This window comes from Macaca mulatta, chromosome 5 (assembly GCF_049350105.2).
Source record: "Macaca mulatta isolate MMU2019108-1 chromosome 5, T2T-MMU8v2.0, whole genome shotgun sequence".
Classification (NCBI taxonomy): domain Eukaryota; kingdom Metazoa; phylum Chordata; class Mammalia; order Primates; family Cercopithecidae; genus Macaca; species Macaca mulatta.
This window is the reverse complement of record NC_133410.1, coordinates 68,668,844-68,684,383: the sequence shown is the minus strand read 5'-3', so window position 1 is coordinate 68,684,383 and position 15,540 is coordinate 68,668,844.

The window sequence follows — 15,540 nt, the reverse complement described above, 5'->3', positions numbered from 1 at the left end:
GTTGTAAATTATATCAAAGCCCATTACACAAAGATAATGTTCTTCAAATCAAGGTAATACCATATATATACATAAGGGTTATCAAAAAACCATTAAATTTGACCCTTTTAGGTTTTCCAGCTGAGATTAATTTCCCAACATAACATTCCCCTTTTAAAGAAAATCTTTCTTTATCAGAACCTCTTGTTCTCATGGGAGGTATCCACCATTTCCTTGATAGCCAGGGGCTAACCAGCAACCCCTCACAATCTCATAAGGCATTTCATTTAAATTTATATTGAGAAATTCATAGTCTTATTAAGTTGTCTTCCCTTGAGATTTGTTTTGCCATGTTTCATTGGTATGTCATTTTAAATGGTGCCATTTAAAAGCTTGCCGCATATTTTTATGGGCCACACTACAATCAAATGAGGTTAAATCAAGACTTGAATGTTTCCATGTACATAACCAAAGAAGATATTTTTCAGTATTTTGGTTTTATATTGTTTATGCACATGTGCTGATTGAAGTTTCCATGATTGCTCAATATAATTCATTCTAAATCTTATAGTAATAATAATGATTCTAAATAATGATTCTGTCCATATTGAAAAACAACATAGCCAATGACTTAATAGTCTAATATTTTAATTTGTGGCTTTTTTTTTCATCTTCATGTGGCCTACTTGATAACTGAAACAGTACTTTTTGATCCTGCTAATTAGTTGGGGAATTTTTTTCCTTTTTTTCCAAAACCAGATAGTTTTATTGAAAATCTGAAGACTCATCAAAGATCCATGGATCACTTAAACTTCCATATTGAGTTTTGAGGCCTTCAAATATACATGTTTCTGAACAAATTATCCTTCCTTTACATTCTTATGAAAAAAAAAGATCAAACTATTCTGGAACCACTGGTGTTCTTTAAATCTGACATGCTAGGAGTTTGTCTCTAGAAGAGCCTTTGGAAGCGGTTGAAATAATAGCCATTTACAAACTCTGCCACACAACCACTCAGGAGATGATGTTGATAATAACCATATAAGTTTTCCAGGGCTGCTGTAACAAACTGCCACAAACTGGGTATATTAAAAACAGAAATGTATTGTTTCACAGTTCTTAAGGCCAGAAGTTCAAAATCAAAACATCAGAGGAGCCAGGTTCTCTCCAATAACTCTAGGGAAAAACACTTCTTGCCTTTTCCTGGCTCCTGGAAGCTGTCAGTAAACTTGACATTATGCAGCATGTAGTCACATAACTTCAGTCTCTGCCTCTATCTTCACATGGCTTTCTATCCTGTGTCTCTTTCTTCTCCTCTTTTTAAATGGACAGAGGTTATATTGATTTAGGGTCCACTTTAATGACTTTAATTGTATTATATCTGAAAAAAACCCTATTATTTCCAAGTAAAGTTACTTTCAGAGGTACCAGGGGTTAGAACTTCAACGTATCTTTTAGGGGGACACAAATTAAACCATAACAATGACCATGACCATAATAACAATAGCATAGAGAAACATGTTTTTGAATTCTTTTAATCATAATGTCTAATCCTTACTAATGCTTAGCAAAATGAGAAGTATAATTTCCATTTAAGATGTGAGAAAATTCAATCTCAGGGAAGTGAACTGATTTTTTTTAAGAGTTTATGGTGTCAGAGGAAAGATTAGAGTCTAGATTTTTCTGGATATATTTGGGGTTACAAGAACCCTGTAAACAGAGTGAGTTGACAACATTCTTTCCACTGGCAGCAGCGCCCTGGAATAGTTGTTCTTTCTCCATATCATCTGCAGTCAGTTGGTCCCCTCAAGCAATGGGCTCCAACATTAGCAGCTTCTAGAAAGTTTTCCAGCTTTAGCCCCTGTATTTTGAAGTGATGGTGTCACATACAAAGTCTCATTTCAGTAATATGAGTTCCCTAAGGTGGTATATTTTGTGGAAATTATTAATTATATAGTTCTGAGATGTTACTTGCTTACTCAATAGTTTCCAAGTCCTTTCACTGATGAATATTTTAATATTTTCTCTCTTAGGCATCCTTGTCATGGAAGGAATCTTGGTGAGACATGTAGTGACAGCAACTGTGCTATACAGACCACTCATAGATACAGGTCTCCACACACTAAATATATCAGGCATTGAATACAAAAAATGGAAACTGAGTGGCCAGGTACTATCACAGTAAATTGTGTCAGTACTGGAAAACACTGGTTTAAATTGAAATTTTAAAATGGTCACTTACTAGATGCGTTCATTTGGAGCAGAGTAACAATACCTAACATATAGAGTCATGAATTTTAATAATAATATTTATAAAGCTTTGCTGAATTCATTTATTAGATCTAGGAGCTTTTTAGATGAGTCTATGGGATTTTCTAGGTATATGATTATATCATCAGCAAACAGGGACAGTTTGACTTCCTCTTTACTGATTTGCATGCTGTTTCATCCCTTCCTTCCTTCCTTCCTGCCTGCCTGCCTGCCTGCCTTCCTTCCTTCCTTCCTTCCTTCCTTCCTTCCTTCCTTCCTTCCTTCCTTCCTTCCTTCCTCTCTTTCTCTCTCTCTCTCTCTCTGTGTCTCTCTTTCTCTCTTTCTTTCTTTTCTCTTGTCTAACTGATCTACCTAGGACTTCCAGTACTATATTGAATAGAAGTGGTAAGAATGAGCATCCTTGTCTTGTTCCAGTTCTCAGGGGGAACGGTTTCAACCTTTCCCATTCAGTATTATATTGACTGCGGGTTTATCATAGATGGCTCTTATTACATTAAGATATGTCCCTTTCATGCCGATTTTATTGAGGGTTTAATCATAAAGGAATGCTGGATTTTGTCCAATCCTTTTTCTGTATCTATTGAGATGATCATGGGTTTTTTGTTTTTAATTCTGTTTATGTTTTGTATCACATTTTTTGACTTGCATATGTTAAACCATCTCTGCATCCTTGGTATGAAACCCACTTGATCATGGTGGATTATCTTTTTGATATGCTGTTGAACTTGGTTAGCTAGTATTTTGTTGAGTATTTTTGCATCTATGTTCATCAGCGATATTGGTCTGTAGTTTTTGTTGTTGTTGTTGTTGTTGTTGTTATGTCCTTTCCTGGTTTTGTTATTAGGGTGATACTAGCTACAAAGAATGATTTAGGTAATTCCCTCTTTCTTTATCTTTTGGAATAGTGTAAATAGGATTGGTACCAATTCTTCCTTGAATGTCTGATAGAATTCAGCCGTGAATCTGTCTGTTCCTGGACATTTTTTGGTTGGTAACTTTTTAATTACCATTTCAATCTCGCTGCTTGTTATTGGTCTGTTCAGAGCTTCTATTTCCTCCTGATTTAATCTAGGAGGGTTGTATATTTGAGAAATTTATCTATCTTCTCTAGATTTTCTAGTTTATGCACATAAAGGTGGTCATAATAGCCTTGAACGATCTTTTGTATTTCTGTGGTATTGGTTGTAATATCTCCTGTTTCGTTTTTTAGCGGGATATTTGGATCTTCTCCCTTCTTTTCTTGGTTAATCTTGCTAATGGTCTATGAAGTTTATTTATCTTCTGAAGAACCAGCTTTTGTTTCATTTGTTGTTTGTACTCTTTTGTTAAAATTTTGTTTAGTTATGCTCTGATCTTGGTTATTTCTTTTCTTCTGCTGGGTTTGAGTTTAGTTTGTGCTTATTTCTCTAGCTACTTGAGGTGTGAACTTATGACCAAGAACCCAAAAGCAAATGCAACAAAAACAAAGATTAATAAATGGGACTTAGTTAAACTACAAAGCTTCTGCACAGCAAAATAAACAATCATCAGCAGAGTGAACACACAACCTACAGAATAGGAGAAAATCTTCACAGTCTGTACATACAACAGAAGACTAATATCCAGAATCTACAAGGAATTCAAACAAATTAGCAAGAAAAAACAAACAACCCCATCAAAAAGTGGGCTAAAGACATGAATAGAAAATTCTCAAAAGAAGATATAATATAAATATAATATAAATATGGCCAACAAACATACAAGAAAATGCTGAACATCACTAACATCAGGGAAATGCAATCAAAACCACAATCCAATACGACCTTATTCCTTCAAGAATGCCCATAATCAAAAAATCAAAATATAATAGATGTTGGTGGGGATTTGGTAAAAAGAGAACACTTTTACATTGCTGATGGGAATGTAAACTAGCATGACCACTATGAAAAACAGTATGGCGATTCCCTAAAGAACTAAAAGTAGAATTACCATTTGATCCAGCAATCCCACAACTAGGTATCTATCCGGAGGAAAAGAAGTCATTATATGAAAAAGATACTTGCACATGCATGTTTAGAGCAGCACAATTGCAATTGCAAAAATATACAACCAGCCCAAATGCCCATCAATCAACCAGTGGATAAAAAATTTCATATATATACACACACACCATGGAATACAATTTAGCCATAAAAAGCAATGAAATATGAAATATGAAAATATGCAACTAGCCCAAATGCCCATCAATCAACCAGTGGATAAAAACTCTCTCTATGTATATATGCACACACACACACACACACACACACACATATACATACACACACACACACCATCAAATACAATTTAGCCATAAAGCAATGAACTAATGGCATTCACAGTGACCTGGATAGAATTGAAGACCATTATTCAAAATGAAATGACTCAGGAATGAAAAACCAAATATTGTATGTTCTCAATCATAAATGGGAGCTAAGTTATGAGGATGCAAAGGCATAAGAATGATGCAGTGGACTTGGGGGACTCAGGAGAAAGGGTAGGAAGGAGGTGAGGGTAAGAAATTACAAGCAGGGTTCAATGTACACTGCCTGGGTAATGGGTGCTTCGAAATATCGGAAATATCCACTAATGAACTTATTCATCTAACCAAACACCACATGTTCCCCCAAAAACTATGGAAATAAAAAAATAAGATAAAAAATAATAATAGTATGTATAAAGCTATATTCCTAACTTTTTTACGTTTCTATATTTTGAGTTATGACCTGAGGAACACTTTAAGAACTCTTACATTCCTTTGCATTAAAATTATTTCTCAAAATAAATAAATAAAATAAAAATAAAATTTTTATATACGTATTTAAACCCAGATAACAAGAAATTATAAAACAAACTTTCCTAATAGTTTTTTTCACATGTGTAAACATAGGACACAGGGTGCACAAGACCGTAGGGGCCTGGGAAGATTAATATATTCTATATATGCTACAAATAATTACAAACTTATACCAAGAAGAACTAAGAATTACATAATTTTTATTATTTTTATAATAATTTTATACCCTGACCCCAGCAGGTATCAGAAGAAGATACCTTCTGCTACTAGAAGAAGATATATATAAGAAAAGAAATAGTTGGTATAACTAAAAGAAATAGTCAGTATAACTAAAAGATGTACTAACCTAGAAATAAAAGGCTAAAGAAAGTTTGACATCAAATAACTATGTAATATTGAGTATACCAATTAATTATACTAGAATTGAATTTTCTCACTTATAAAATGAAAAAATAATTATTCAATGATCATGTATAAGAAGCACTTCTAGAATAGATATCTATATGTGATATACAGATATAGATGTAGCATATTTCTGGAAAATACATGAAGAAAATGGTAGAAAAATAATGGTAATTTTAAACTTTCTAGTAAACAGCTGGTAAGTCAATTTTCTTAACTCCATTTCATACATTTTCTATACATTTTCTATATGTCTATATGTCTTTTTTTTTTTTTTTTTTTTTTTTTTTTTTAAGACAGAGTCTTACTCTATTGCCCAGGATGGAGTGCAGTTGCACGATCTTGGCTCACTGCAACCTCCGCCTCCGAACTCAAGCAACTCTCCCCTCAGCCTCCTGAGTAGCTGAGATTACAGGCACCCGCCATCATGCCTGACTAATTTTTGTATTTGTAATAGAGACGGGGTTTCACCATGTTGACCAGGCTGGTCTTGAACTGAACCAACCTCAGGTGAGTTCAGACCCGCCTCTGTCTCCAAAGTGCTGGGATTACAGGCGTGAGCCATGGCACCCGGCCTCCTACATATGTCTTTAAGTGATTATGTGTTCTGTTTTTGACCCAGAAGATATATTAAAATGAAAAATCAGAAGATAAAACTCAATAAATTGTGGAAACAATGATAATCCTTAAACTAAAATGTATCATATTTAAAGTACACATAAATTAAATGTTAGAGGATAAGTCATTTATTTTAGATATCTTAATATTCTACTCAGTGGCTTTGAATGTCTGTAATATTCAAAAAAGGTCTAAGGTCATTTGTAACACAACTTAAAGGTTTATTTACTTCATTTTTCAAAAAGAAATCAGGGTTCCCCATAACTTATCTCATGCCGATACTTAAAATTGTTCAATTAAACATTGGTGTATAAAAAATATTTGTGGTCAGTTTCAATGGCTCATGCCTATAATCTCAGCATTTTGGGAAGCCGAGAAGGGTGGATCCCTTGAGCTCAGGAGTTCCAGACCGTCCTGGACAGCATGGCGAAACCCCACCTCTATCAAAAATATAAAAAAAGTTAGCCAGGGGTTGTAGTGCGTGCCTGTAGTCCCAGCTACTCAAGAGGCTAAGGTGGAAAGAATGCTTGATTCCAGGAGGCAGAGGTTGCAGTGAGTGGAGGGCATGCCACTACACTCGAGTCTTGGTAACAAAGCAAAACTCCATCTCAAAAACAAACAAACACACAACAAACAATTCATGAATTTTTTTTGGTTTGTTTGTTTTTAAGATGGAGTTTTGCTCTATTGCTAAGGCTGGAGTGCAGTGGCCTTCATAGGAACTGGACTATCTACTAGCGGAGCGTATTTCTTGAGAACCTGCTATCAGGCACATCAAGATGTCTGTTAGGATATTTGCATGCACAATTTTATTTAGTTTTTACTATAGCTCCGTAAGTGATACGTTAATATTTGCCAAAACTGAAGCTCAGAGTTTAGTAATTCGTAAAATCACATTGTTTAAACAGAGTCGAAATGAACTACAGTTTCTGTATATCTGAATCCAAAGCTAATGCGGTTTCCTCCATATGAAGGAGTCACCCCAAATACAAGTCAAAATGTATTTTCTTGCTCTCCAGCCATTTGCAATGTGCTTTATAAACTCATCTGTGTAAAAAAGTAACTCTGTTTCATTTTTCTCTGTTTTAATGTTACCATCCTAAACCAACCCAACATCTACTGTACATAAACTGTTCTAATCTGATACTAAGCTATTTATTTATTTATTTATTTATTTATTTATTTATTTATTTATTTGTTTATTGAGATGGAGTCTCGCTCTGTCGCCCAGGCTGGAGTGCAGTGACACGATCTCTGATCACTGTAAGCTCCGCCTCCCAGGTTTACGCCATTCTCCTGCTTCAGCCTCCCAAGTAGCTGGGACTATAGGCACTTGCCACTATACCCGGCTAATTTTTTGTATTATTAGTAGAGACGGGGTTTCACTGTGTTAACCAGGATGGTTTCGATCCCCTGACCTCTTTATCCACCCGCCTCTGCCTCCCAAAGTGCTGGGATTACAGGAGTGAGACACTGCGCCCGGCCGCAATTTATTTATTTACATCAATCCAGTTCATGTTCTTTTTTTTTTTTTTTTTTTTTTTTGTGGAACAGCAACAGTGATATTTTCAAAAATATGAGTCTAATCACTGCAGGTTCTTGTTTAAAAATTCTGTAATGCCTGCTCAATGCCCTTAGAATAAAATCCTGCATGATATGACCTGGGCTTTGCTCATGGTGCATGTTTTTATTCACATCACTTAAGCTTCTTGAAAGCTTTTTCTGAACTTCGAGCTTTCACATATGTTATTTTTTCAACTGAAAAGCTCATTACAGAGTAACACCTATGTATCTTCCAAGACAGTTTAAATATCATTTGAACAGGCTACCTTATTCTTTTGCTTTTCAGCCTCCATAATTATTGATTAATTTTGGGTTTAATATCTATTTTCATTCTTAAACAGGAATCCTCTAAATAATATGACTATAACATGTGCCTATTTTGTTTACTGCAGTCCACACTGTCCCTACCTATAGTGTGTGTGTGTGTGTGTGTGTGTGTGTGTGTATGAAAGTCAGAGCTGCAACAATTCCTGCAGTCATAAAGCTTTCTTCGTAGTTCACAAAGAAAGATACTATAAAATAACCTAATAAGCATATAGCATATAAATGTGTAGTATTTTAGAAGTTGATGATTGTTGTGGAAATTGACCATAATAGAAATTGTGAAAGAGTTAAAGATTAAATGAGTGAGTAGGGTATGCCACATTGAGAAGGAAGTGATGTGCTCAATAAATATTTGTCAAAGAATGCAGGAACTTTAAGAAAAGACGATTTAACAAATGCTTCCAAAGAAAGCAATAATGCCATGAGAATTTGGGGAAAAAGAAATGTATCAAAATAAATTAGGGATCATTTGATAAAGGAATATTAGAGCTAGGTTTTAAGCAATGTAGAGGTTTTGAGAGATTGATATTAAATATAAATTGTTGGGAAAGTATTTCATTATAAATAAATGTTACAAGAAAGTACAAAGATACCACGGACTGGTAAGATGAATTGATGTATAAGTGAATAAGAGAAAATATTCATAGTACTGGTTGAAAAGACTTTTAATATACTTGATTGTTAACAGCCTAAGGATTAAAAAAAAAGATCAAGTTTAGAACTAGAAACAGTGGGAATAATTAAGCAATTATTTGGGAATGTTTATTTGTGCATTGTGTTAAAAAAAGTTTGGAGGTCTTACTAGCATTTAAGAAACTACTGAAAGAACCCCATAAAAAGGTAACAATAATTTGTATCAGGGTAATGACAAGATAGTATAAAGCGTAACTACAGATTTTGGCAACTATTAGGATCTATGAGGTGACCACTTTTAAAAAGTAAAATATGATTTCCAAGTATTAATTCTGGATGATTGTAATAAGAAAGGTGACAGTATCTCTAACTGTGAAGTCTGGATAAAGATCTCACTTGTGGGAAAATGTTGAATTTTAACATGATTATAACTGTGACATGTCATTGTACATTTGGGTCATTTTCTTCAGCAGTCTATTAAATCCCTCATAGAACTTGAGAAACAGATTGAAATATATACATTTGCTAGTTATCTTTAACTATCATATTTATACAAATATTTTGATGAGATATTTGACAGAAAGTATAAAGAGAAGAATAATGACTTAAAAGCCCAGAGAACACATATTGGATTAGAGAAAGTATGCTATACCAAGGAGGAAGAGATTTCAAAGAGGCAAATAAGAAAAAGATAAGTTCAAGATAAGAAAACTAAAAGGATGTAGACTATTAAAGCCAAATAATGAAATAATATCAAAAATAAAAGACAGTTTAAATAGCATAGAAAAACCTAAGAACTAAAAAATAATTATTGATAATCTTGAAATAATGAGGATACTAATTAGTGAAAGATATACTTTAGTATATGGAATGGGGTGGTGACAATGGCCTTTCATGATGTATTAAGGACTAAATGGGTAAATACTTGAGAATGAAGTAGAAATAAGTACAATATACTGTCCTTTCGTTTTGTTCTGTCTGTCTTGCCGGCTAACTCTGAACTCTGGGGAGTACTCCTTCTGAATTAAGTGGGGAAGGGGGACAGACGTGTCCGTTATTTCACAATAAACACAAAATTAATTGTGTAGTTCATAGTAGATAATTAATTCAGAGAAATTATTATCAAAGCCCTTTTAGAGACAAGAAGTGGGTGTGGTTTTATTCATAGAGAAGAAAGAAGTAAGATGAGAAAGGAAGAGAGAAAAGAAGAAAGTAATTTGCTGGAGAAAAAAAATAATAGAAATTTGATGTTAGGTGAGAAGATTACCTTTCAGAGGTGGGGAAACACTGCTGAAGAAAAAGAAGAGGAAATTGAAAAAGAAGTTGAAATACGTAACTTAGATAAAAGACTACAATTGGAAGCTAACAAGACATTAAACAGGATTGGGTACAGACTGGTCTTTCCTGAAATAAAAGGGCCCTGACGATCAGACAACAAACAGCCAAGGAGCCAGGAACATAATCGAGAGTCAGAAAGATATTTAATTGAGCATTGATCAGAGGATAATGAATGCTTATATTTGGCACTGAATAGGTTTGGCAGGAGTGGATAAAGACCTAATGAAACTAGGCCTCATAAAACTTAGAAACTAGGCCTCATATTTAAAAAAAAAAAAAAAAAAAAAAATTAACACCAGGTGGCTCTGGATAGGGTCCCACCCTGCCTCGATAGGGACCCACCCTGATAGGGTCCCACCCTGCCAATTCCGGGAAACAACCTCATGGGGTCCCACCCTGCCAATTCCAGGGGTCCCACCCTGCCTCGAAGTTCCCGGAATCAACAACTCCAGGAAAAAACCTCATAAGGTCCTGCTCTAACCAATTAGAACAAGACACCTTGCTCAGGCCATAGCCAGACCCAATTACCATGCGCCTTAAGCTTTGTTTGAATTTCGTGCCATAAGCTGTGTTTGAACTTGTGTTTGCCTATATAAACAGCCTGTAACAAGCAGTCGGGGTCCCAGGGCCAACTTAGAGCTTGGGACCCTAGCGCGCTAGTAATAAATAACTCTCTGCTGTGAATCTCGTGTCAGTGATCCTTCGCGGCGACCCCTGCCCAGGAGGGAATCGACAGTTCGGTTCCAACATTTGGTGCGTTGGCCGGGAAGTGGGGTCGTCCGAGGACCCCCGACCCATCCGGCGAAGACCCATCTGGCCCGGGCCACGGACTGCTGACTGAACGGACCCACCAGGTACTTTCGTTTTGTTCTGTCTGTCTTGCCGGCTAACTCTGAACTCTGGGGAGTACTCCTTCTGAATTAAGTGGGGAAGGGGGACAGACGTGTCCGGAACCTTCCCACTTACTCCCCTGGGGACGCCCTGGCGGTAGTCTGGGAGAAGGCTGACGACTCAGTCAGCCTCCTTAAATCTGTAGGCAGGTCGCCCCTGCCGTCTGAATATTTTGTGATCTTGTGGCGCCACTCTCTGGCCGTGCGGCTTCTCCTTACTTGTCTGGTCTTTATTTTTGTTACTTTCGTTTTGTCCTTGTTATACGTGGATGAAATGGGACAGACGTTGACGACTCCTTTGTCTCTAACCCTGACTCACTTCCCTGACATCCGGGCTCGAGCCCACCACCTCTCTGTAGAAGTCCGTAAGGGACGATGGAAAACATTCTGCTCGTCCGAATGGCCAACCCTCCATGGGGAGTGGCCCCGGGACGGAACATTTAACCTCTCAATTATGTTGCAGGTTAAAGCAAAAGTGATGGATCCTGGGCAACTCGGACACCAGGACCAGGTGGCCTACGTAATTATTTGGGAGGATCTGGTCCGAAATCCTCCCTCTTGGGTGAAACCCTTCCTCCATTCCCCTTCCCCATCCCAATCTACCCTCCTTGCCTTAGAAGCCCCAAAGAATCGGAATCCGGACCCACCTAAGCCAGTCCTCCCAGATGAACCCCAGAGGGATCTCCTCCTTCTTGACCCCCTGCCTCCTCCACCTCAAAACCCCCTTCTGGGACCTCCACCTTACGCTTCACCCTTGCCCCCTGTCTTGTCCCCAGCTCTTTCCTCTACCGCCTCGGCCCCTACCCTTTCTCCAACTTCTCCCTCGGCCCCTCCCTCCACCCCGTCTCCTTCTCCAGCCCCTCCCAAGCTCACCCCTCGGACACCGCCGCCAACACCTCCACGTCTCCGCTTGCGGCGGACTGAGGACCCAGATGGCCCTTCCACTTGGCAATCCTCCCTTTTTCCCCTCCGTACTGTCAATCGCACGATCCAGTACTGGCCCTTCTCTGCCTCTGACCTCTACAACTGGAAAACCCATAACCCTTCCTTTTCCCAAGACCCCCAGGCCCTAACCTCGTTGATAGAATCCATTCTCCTCACTCACCAGCCCACTTGGGATGATTGCCAGCAACTCTTGCAGGTCCTCCTAACCACTGAAGAAAGGCAGCGAGTCCTCCTGGAGGCCCGGAAAAATGTGCCAGGACCAGGAGGCCTCCCAACCCAACTTCCCAATGAAATAGACGAGGGATTTCCTCTCACCCGCCCAGACTGGGACTATGAAACGGCACCAGGTAGGGAGAGTCTCCGAATCTATCGCCAGGCTCTGTTGGCAGGTCTCAAAGGGGCAGGAAAGCGCCCCACAAATTTGGCCAAGGTAAGGACCATAACTCAGGAAAGGGATGAAAGCCTGGCAGCCTTCATGGAAAGGCTTCTGGAAGGGTTCCGAATGTATACCCCATTCGACCCAGAGGCCCTAGAACATAAGGCTACCGTAGCTATGGCATTCATAGACCAAGCTGCATTAGATATCAAAGGAAAACTCCAAAGACTAGATGGAATCCAAACCTATGGATTACAGGAATTGGTTAGGGAGGCAGAAAAAAATGTATAATAAGAGAGAAACCCCTGAGGAAAGGGAAGCCAGGTTAGCAAAGGAACAGATGGAGCGAGAGGATCATAGGGACTGAGTGAGGGATAAGCATTTAACAAAAATCCTGGCGGCAGTTGTGAGAGAGAAAGGACCAGGGAGAGAGGGAGAGAAGCGGAGGCGGCCAAAAGTGGAAAAAGACCAGTGTGCCTACTGCAAAGAATGGGGACATTGGATCAAAGATTGCCCCAAGCGTCCTAAAGACCAAAAGAAACCTGCCACTGTCCTCACCCTAGGTGAAGATAGCGAATAGGGGTGTCAAGGCTCTGGAGCCCCCCCCGAGCCCCGGCTAACTCTCTCTGTAGGGGGGCACCCCACCACCTTCTTGGTGGACACAGGGGCCCAACATTCAGTTTTGACAAAGGCAGACGGGCCCCTGTCTTCCCGCACATCCTGGGTCCAGGGAGCAACAGGGGGAAAATTGCACAAGTGGACTAACCACCGGACAGTTAATCTTGGACAAGGAATGGTGACACATTCCTTCTTGGTGGTACCTGAATGCCCCTGCCCCTCCTAGGGCGAGATCTTCTGACCAAGCTCGGAGCCCAAATCCCTCCGAGACTGGGGCCCAAGTATTAGATCGGGACGGTCAGCCCATCCAAATTTTAACTGTGTTTCTGCAAGATGAGCATCGGCTTTTCGACGCTCTGGTCATCACTAGCCTCCCTGATGTTTGGTTGCAAGACTTTCCCCAAGCTTGGGTGGAAATGGGAGGACTCGGGCTAGCTAAGTATCAAGCCCCAATCATAATTGATTTAAAGCCCACGGCAGTGCCCGTGTCTATCAAGCAATATCCCATGAGCCGAGAGGCTCATATAGGAATTCGGCAGCACATTAACAAATTTCTAGAACTCGGAGTGTTGTGACCTTGTCGCTCGCCCTGGAACACTCCTCTTCTGCCAGTGAAAAAGCCCGGTACTCAGGATTACAGGCCTGTCCAAGACTTGAGAGAAATTAACAAAAGAACCATGGACATCCATCCCACGGTCCCCAATCCTTACAACTTACTCAGCACCTTAAAACCAGGCTATAACTGGTATACAGTATTAGATTTAAAAGATGCTTTCTTCTGTCTACTTCTGGCCCCCCAAAGCCAAGAACTCTTTGCCTTTGAGTGGAAGGATCCTGAGAAAGGAACTTCGGGCCAATTGACCTGGACCCAGCTTCCCCAAGGATTCAAGAACTCTCCCACTCTCTTCGATGAGGCTCTTCATCGAGACCTGACCGACTTCCGGACCCAAAATCCAGAAGTGACTCTACTCCAGTATGTGGATGACCTCCTCTTGGCTGCTCCTACAAAGGAAATCTGTATACAAGGTACCAGGCATCTACTCCAGGCACTGGGTGAAAAAGGATACCGGGCATCCGCCAAGAAGGCACAGCTCTGTCAGACCAAGGTAACATATCTGGGGTATATCCTGAGTGAAGGGAAAAGGTGGCTCACCCCTGGGCACATAGAGACAGTGGCTCGCCTTCCACCACCACGAAATCCCAGGGAGGTACGTGAATTCTTGGGAACTGCTGGGTTCTGTCACTTGTGGATACCCGGTTTTGCTGAACTGGCCGCCCCCCTTTATGCACTCACCAAGGAGAGCACCCCTTTCACCTGGCAGACAGAGCATCAATTGGCTTTTGAGGCACTAAAACAAGCACTCTTGTCTGCCCCGGCCCTTGGGTTACCGGACACCTCAAAGCCCTTTACCCTATTCTTGGACGAGAGGCAAGGGATTGCCAAAGGGGTCTTGACCCAAAAATTAGGGCCTTGGAAAAGACTGGTAGCATACCTGTCTAAAAAGCTGGACCCTGTGGCGGCTGGCTGGCCCCCGTGTCTTCGTATCATGGCAGCCACTGCTATGCTGGTCAAGGACTCTGCTAAGTTAACCCTTGGGCAGCCACTGACTGTTATTACCCCACATGCTCTAGAGGCCATAGTGCGGCAGCCCCCGGACCGGTGGATAACCAACGCACGCCTAACCCACTACCAGGCCCTCCTACTGGACACGGACCGCGTCCAGTTTGGCCCTCCGGTCACCCTAAACCCTGCTACGCTGCTGCCGGTACCAGAAGACCAACCAAGCCCACACGATTGTCGGCAAGTACTGGCTGAGACCCATGGAACACGGGAAGACCTTAAAGACCAAGAACTCCCAGATGCGGATCACACCTGGTACACAGACGGCAGCAGTTACCTTGACTCAGGTACCCGGAGGGCGGGAGCGGCGGTAGTAGATGGCCACAACACCATTTGGGCACAATCACTACCTCCTGGCACGTGTGCACAGAAGGCTGAGTTAATAGCACTAACCAAGGCCCTAGAGCTGTCCAAGGGAAAGAAAGCTAACATTTATACTGATAGCCGGTATGCCTTTGCAACGGCTCATACTCATGGAAGTATCTATGAAAGAAGAGGTCTCCTAACCTCAGAAGGAAAGGAAATCAAGAACAAAGTTGAAATAATTGCCTTATTAAAAGCCCCTTTTCTTCCTCAAGAAGTGGCTATAATTCACTGCCCCGGGCATCAAAAAGGACAAGATCCAGTCGCAGTAGGAAACAGACAGGCCGACCAAGTGGCCAGGCAAGCCGCCATGGCGGAAGTACTAACCCTAGCCACAGAACCTGACGAAACCAGCCACATAACTATTAAACATACTTATACCCCGGGAGACCAGGAAGAAGCAAAAGCCATAGGGGCTATAGAGAACAAAGACACTAAAAACTGGGAAAAAGGAGGAAAAATAGTCCTTCCCCAAAAGGAGGCCCTGGCAATGATCCAGCAGATGCATGCCTGGACACACTTGAGTAGTCGAAAGCTAAAATTACTGATTGAAAAAACTGACTTTCTAATCCCAAAGGCAAGTACCCTCATAGAACAAGTGACATCTGCCTGTAAGGTCTGTCAGCAGGTAAACGCTGGGGCTACCCGAGTGCCAGAAGGGAAACGAACTCGTGGTAACCGCCCTGGAGTCTATTGGGAAATAGACTTCACTGAAGTAAAACCTCACTATGCTGGATATAAGTACTTACTAGTGTTTGTAGATACCTTTTCAGGATGGGTAGAA